Genomic DNA, 6,000 nt, shown 5'->3' on the forward strand with positions numbered 1-6,000 from the left:
CCAAAAAAAAGTCAAACATTTTTTTTGCTCCAGTATAAAGCACAAGCTGTAATCCATTGTAACTAATGTTTAAATTAATTGATCGTATGCACATCTTTGTATGTATCAGTTCTCAATGTCATCTTCACTGGTGTCTTGTCTGAAGCACCCAGGTCCCTAAGCTGTTCAATATGAAACTCCTTCCATGTTCTGTAACTTCATTTTCTGGATATGAAAAATCGCAAATTTGCCCTCTTTAATATATCCGTAGAGTCTTTGGAGTAGCCCAGTGACCTTGGCTGTTTTGTGTGTTTTTTTCCCAGCTGTGTCAGGCTTTTTTCATATAAATCATTAGACAAACTTAGGGTAGTTTGGGTCCCAGTGACTCCTCTCCAGGCAGAAGGAAGTCTGACTTCCCAGAGAGCCATTCTCATGCTCTGGTTAACCTCAACTTATGTGTTACACACGAAATGTGTAACACACTGGATTCCCCTTGTTTCTCCCACTTTTTATTTTCCATCTGAGATGTGGTGAGAACTGGGAAATGCAATCAGTGAGAAGAATATACAGGAAACAGAAGCCATAAACAAAAATGACTGGTTGAGTCGTAGTGAGGTCTGGAGTACAGTTGTTGAAACAAACCGCTGGTGACCCAGAAAGATCTGAAGCTAAACAGAATGCTTTCAAGATGGAAATGTGGGACAAAGATGGCACAGACAAGCTGGTAATGGTCTCATCTTTCCTTTTGTAGGCTTTACTCCAGATGTAGCTTTAAAATAATAGCAGCATGTTGGACCCACAAAAGGACAAGCCTGAGGGTTAGGAAACCTTCATCTGTTGTGAGAGGCACAAAGTGACTTTGCCTTTCGAAACCTGGAGAGCTGTGTTGTAAAAGATCCCAGTACTTCGAGCTGCAGACACACTATCAGAATAATTGAGCTTCCATTTCAGGACTTCTCAGTATATACCTTTGAAAGCAATTTGTGGGACATGAAAAAAAAAAAAAAAAAGAAACAAATTACCTGATGCAAATGTCTGGAGATACTGTTGCAGGAGATACTGTTCTTTCCAGCCTCAAAAATCTATGAGCCTGTGTAAGTGTCCAGACAGTCAGCATCCAGAAGCTTCAGCATTTCTCAGTTAGCACAAGGGAACAGAGAAATTGTGTTGTTCTCAAGAAGTGGAGTATAGAGAGGGGATATAAGCTGTTGTCCTCAATGGGAGATGCGTGATGTTGAAGTTTTGAAAATCTGGATGGTTCTGACAGATTTTAGGAAGAAACCAGAGAGGTTTGGATTCTGACTTTTGGTGTGGATGCTAAGCCAGGTTGACAATTTTGGCTTTGGTTTTCTCAGGTTTTAAACAGGGGATAAGGAGTTCTCCTCTTTTCTGAGGCTGATGAAGAAATTCACAGCGAATGCCAAAGTTCGCTACACCTGGTTAAATTAAAAGTTTGTTATTTAAACCATAAAGTCTACAAGAAGGGTACCCATCAGTTTTTGTATTGGTGGACCAGCATGAGGCAAAGTTCTCCAGCAGGTATTTGTAGTTTGGGGGCAGCTGAAGCAGCCGTACATCAGAGTGACAGCGTGTTTTCTAGGGTTTGTGTGACAGGGCTCCTTGGATCTGTTCACAGCTCTGCCTCTCATTTTGCTGTTTGATCTTTGGCAAGTTACATCGCTTTTCTGCCTCGCTCTTCACAGCAGTGAAATGCAAAGTGTACATTTGTATCTGTGAGGATATCTGGGACTGTGAGGCCTAAAATTAAACCAGCAAAGGGCCCTGATGATGATGATAGTATTCAAGAGCAGGATACTATATATAGGGACAGTGCCAAGATTCAGTTACTTTCTTTACGTACTAGAGAGCATAATGGTAAAAATAATCCAGTTAAGATAAACGGAGGAGGACTGAGGCTGAATGGCTGGGCCCAGGGGGCTGTGATCAGAGGCACAAGGCTCTTTTGGAGCCAGGTCAGCAGCGGTGTGCCCGGGGCTGGGGCTGTGTAACATCTCTGTCGATAGGTGGGATGATGGGGCAGAGTGTGCCCACAGCAGCCTGCAGATGCCGACGAGGAGGATGGATGTGGCGGCTGTGCCTGCTCAGAGGTACCCACACACGCTGGAGAGCTGGTCAGGGAAGCACCTCGTCAGGCTCAACTAAAGGAAATGCAAATTCTTCCTGCACCTGGGGAAGAATAACCGCAGGCACCCGTACGTGCTGAGGGTGCCGTGGGCTGAGTGGCTGGAAAAGTGCTTTGCGGAGGAGAGCCTGGGGTCCTGGTGGACAGCAAGCTGCCACAGTAAGGACAAGCTTGACAGTCTTAGCATTAATTTCAACAGGAGTAAGATCAGGTTCCAAGGTGTCAGGATGGCAGAGCTCTTCATCTCATAAGACTTCTGGGCACCTTTTACTTTTACTGGAATTAACTCCTTTTTTTTTTTTTTTATTTTTTTTTTATTTTCTCCCCTTCAGATATTCTACAGCCTTTGCAAAGGAAACTGCAGCAACAAATCAGATTCTGCAGTAACACATTTTAAGTCCTGAAGCAAAATTCAGCAGTTTTATAGGGACAGTATAAAAGGGAGTAGGGCGGGGGAAGTGGGGTGGGAAGTATTTATAATCCCTTTAATATTTTAAAATTTAATTATTTCCAAATTGGGTTAGCGAGACTGACAAGAATACTGCATCTAAAGCATGGAGCCCAGAGGCAGCATTGGAAAATGAGAGGAGAAATTAATAATAAAAAGAAACCTATTGCTTCAAGGCAGCAGACTGGAACACTGACATTCCATTACTCCGTCTGTCTGCTGAATTCATTTAGCATCTGTGGCCTAAATAGGCTAGTTTTAAAGTGGCATGCTCCAGTTTTTATGTTTCGGGTTGTTGGGAGGGGGTGGGGACTGCCAGAGGATTTCTCGTTTAAAGCTGCCTTAGGAAGGCACACCAGCTTAGAGTAACGCTAACCTCTTAGCAGTTGTAGTTGAAATAGTATCTTGGGGTGCTTTGTAATGCCTGACACACTGGGGTCTGCCTCTTGAACTTGGACCGCTGCAGGCAGTTTCTGAGGTCAGTGCTGGAGCAGTAGCGTTGAACTGACTGCTGTGTGTGTACCTGGAGCACCAGGTTACGTCTGTAAAGCTATCATTAAGTGCAGCCATTTCTGACGTCTTTGAGCTCAAACTATTACAAGCACAGATTGACAAAATCCTTCCCGTAACTCTTCTGTGAGAAACACAGCGATGTCCAGCAGCCCCATGTTCCTTGATACAAGACTGCTCTGTTTCGGGACTGCCACCCACGACATCTTTGCAGCAATTGCTGTGATGTAGTTTCTTCCTCAGGATGCTCCTTTTCAACTGCTAACTCCATCAACTCTTGCATGGCTTTTGTAAGATCTCAGATCAAAAGCCCGAGGCAGGCTGTCTGCAGTACTACAGAGCACTTACATGCACGTACTGGAAGCTAGATAGATGGCTTGACAGCAGTCTGGAAGGGAAGAAGAGAATGATTCTCCACTTTATCTCCTAGAAACCTACAAGTGTTTCACTTCTGGGCATTTTCTGAAACATCTGGATACCAGGAGGATAAAAGGTACCAGTGTAACCTCCCAGTAAGATCAATTGTTTAAAGCCTTCTGTGTATTTCCAGTCTTCCCTGGCTTCCTTCCCAAGATTATAGAAACAGGTCTGTGAATTTCCTTGGAGTAGAATACAGTGTATTCTATATAGTTCTACTTTTTTTTTTTTTTTTTAATTCTATTTCCATTCTATGCAAATCATCTTAGATTCTCTTTTCCCTAATTTATCATCTTTGAGGCATTTGTGTAAATTATGCAGGAAGGAGAACCAGGGATTTTATGGTAAGTCGTATATAAGCTGTTAAAATTGGCTTTTTCTCCTCACCACCATTGTTCTTTGCTCTCAATGTGGATTTTGTTAAGTGTAATGGAGATTACCCGTCAGACGGAAGTCATGATAAAGCTTCAAACAATTTTACTGTTGCAGTCTGCCATGAAACAGGGGCATGCTTTGTGATTTCAAGCATTCCGGTCTTATTCAGCAAGATTCTCAGAGCTACCTACAAAGTCAAAGTCTTCAGCTCCCATTAGCTAAGTGAATCTCCATGGGCTCTTTGACCTTATTAACTCAGCATCTTACAGGATCAGTTCATACTTCTCAGCTGTTTACCTTAGGCACTGTGGTGTGCATGTTACCAGTATCTAGGACAAGATCAAAGTACAAGCACTGTAGGCTTGTGCAGGGAACCAGCGTCTTCAGTTACAGTCTTGTTGACTATGCCAGAAAGTAATATTTACTATATGGTTGTAAGAAACCTTGAAAATTGGTCTTGGACCTGGAAAATCTGTCCCCCTGCTGCTACACATTTCTGTTTTTAATCTCCTTGCCTTCCCATCACCCAAAAGAAGCACAGACCTCTGTAGCATTCAGAATAAAGGGCTGTGCCCTTAATTAGGTAACAAGAACATTCAAAGGGATAAAAGCTTTAAAAATAATGGAAAGCAATCATAACCCAGGACATAAGACACGTGATTATTAATGATGAGCAATTACTAAAAATGACTTAGGAAGATACTCCTCTGTAGGCAGACTATTCCACAAATGCCTGGTATGGGATCGCTTCCAGTGGAAGCAGATTAGTCTGACAATGGGCCCTGAATGAAAATAGCTCAGATACCTGCTCTTTGAAACTAACAAAAGGTAAAATATTCTGAAGTTCTGTTGGAATTTCTCACCTTCTTACAAACATCTTCAGCTGCGATGCAATTTAAATATTCATCTGCTTTTCATGGGGATAATTTGTTGCTGAGAATGCCTCAAACTGCACATTCCATTATTTTCAGAAGAAAGAAACAGTCAAGATTTCATACTAATACTGCTCAGAAACCCCTGATTTTTAACCATCCTTGGAGGTATGTTATTTTACAGAGCTATATAGTTCTCTGCTTTAGGGAGGGGCATATTTTTCAGTCCCATCAGGCTTAAATCAGAATTTCCTACTTGCAGCCACATTACTGCAACTCATGACAAAACTTTTACCACACATTCTCTTGCTGAAGACAGAATCTTTACTTCAGTAAAGCTGGCTGGAACAGGCTCTTGTACACTGCTAGAGAGTAAAAGGAATATAATAGAAGATGGTAGATACAGATCTATGGAGTGTTGTAGTTTTTTAATACTTCAGGTGTAGATTTCATGAAACAGAAGCAGGAGCCGAGAAGTGAGCTTGATGAACAGTGGTTCTGGTACATGCAGCATTCATACCTGTTAGTCTGCAGGAATTGTTCAAAGGAAAGCATCCTACTGCCACACTTTTCTCTTAGTAAAGGACAAAACAGCAAAATCAGCAAAGTTGCTACTAAAAGCGTATACATACAGGTCCCCTTGGCCTGCCCGACCCCAGCACATCACATCCCAGTGCAGCCGGGCTGCACTGAACGTAAAGCCAAAGAACTACTGCAGGGTCATAATCCTGCAAGCTCCCTGGAAAGCTACGTGGGTGGAAGTTAATTTTTAAATAGCGCAGAATCAAGCAGCAAAAACTACATTTGAAAATATTTTCAAACACTTAAATAGCTTATTGAGATAGAACTGTTGATGGAAATATTTTCCCTGACATTCTTTAAAAATAATCTTTAATTTAGATCACTGTGAGCTCTGCTCCATGCTTTGAAAGGTTCCATCTCTGTAAAAAGTTTCCTTTAGGGAGCAGCTTAGTTCATTTTCCTGCAAAGAAGCGCTGCCCTCCCCCAAATTGTTTCTTGACTGAGTAATTGCTGTGACTCCGCAGGTCCCAGACAACCAACATCTAATTAGTTCCAATTAAGTTCTCTCATAGGTGCTTATGAAGTTGCCATTTGGAAGCAACAGTTTCTCCTGAAAGGTGGGAAGGGAACACCAAAGAGCAGAGAAGAAAAATAGCAAAAGATCAGTCCTGGGACAGTCTTTGCTTTTTGCTTGAGCAGGGTATGTATGAGGAATCTTCTTTTGACTTGCAGAG

At 42.2% G+C, this 6,000-nt stretch overlaps 2 long non-coding RNA genes across 6 annotated transcripts in view; one reads left to right on the plus strand and one right to left on the minus strand.

Annotated features, from left to right (window-relative positions):
- LOC137843411 (uncharacterized) overlaps positions 1-6,000 on the plus strand; it is a 77,764-nt gene that overhangs the window by 24,168 nt on the left and 47,596 nt on the right. The window contains exon 1 of one of the 5 annotated variants that reach the window (XR_011089497.1): positions 5,858-5,966. The exons of the other annotated variants lie outside the window; for them this stretch is intronic. This is a non-coding gene — a long non-coding RNA (uncharacterized lncRNA). Of the gene's footprint in view, positions 1-5,857; positions 5,967-6,000 lie in introns of those variants that run through there. 5 annotated transcript variants of the gene reach the window in all.
- LOC137843414 (uncharacterized) overlaps positions 1,477-6,000 on the minus strand; it is a 5,277-nt gene continuing 753 nt past the window's right edge. The window contains exons 2-3 of the long non-coding RNA XR_011089508.1: positions 4,736-6,000; positions 1,477-3,468 (exon numbers count right to left, since the gene is read on the minus strand). The exon at positions 4,736-6,000 is cut by the window's right edge and continues 30 nt beyond it. This is a non-coding gene — a long non-coding RNA (uncharacterized lncRNA). The remainder of the gene's footprint in view (positions 3,469-4,735) is intronic.

The sequence above is a fragment of the Anas acuta genome, chromosome 22 (genome assembly GCF_963932015.1).
Source record: "Anas acuta chromosome 22, bAnaAcu1.1, whole genome shotgun sequence".
Classification (NCBI taxonomy): domain Eukaryota; kingdom Metazoa; phylum Chordata; class Aves; order Anseriformes; family Anatidae; genus Anas; species Anas acuta.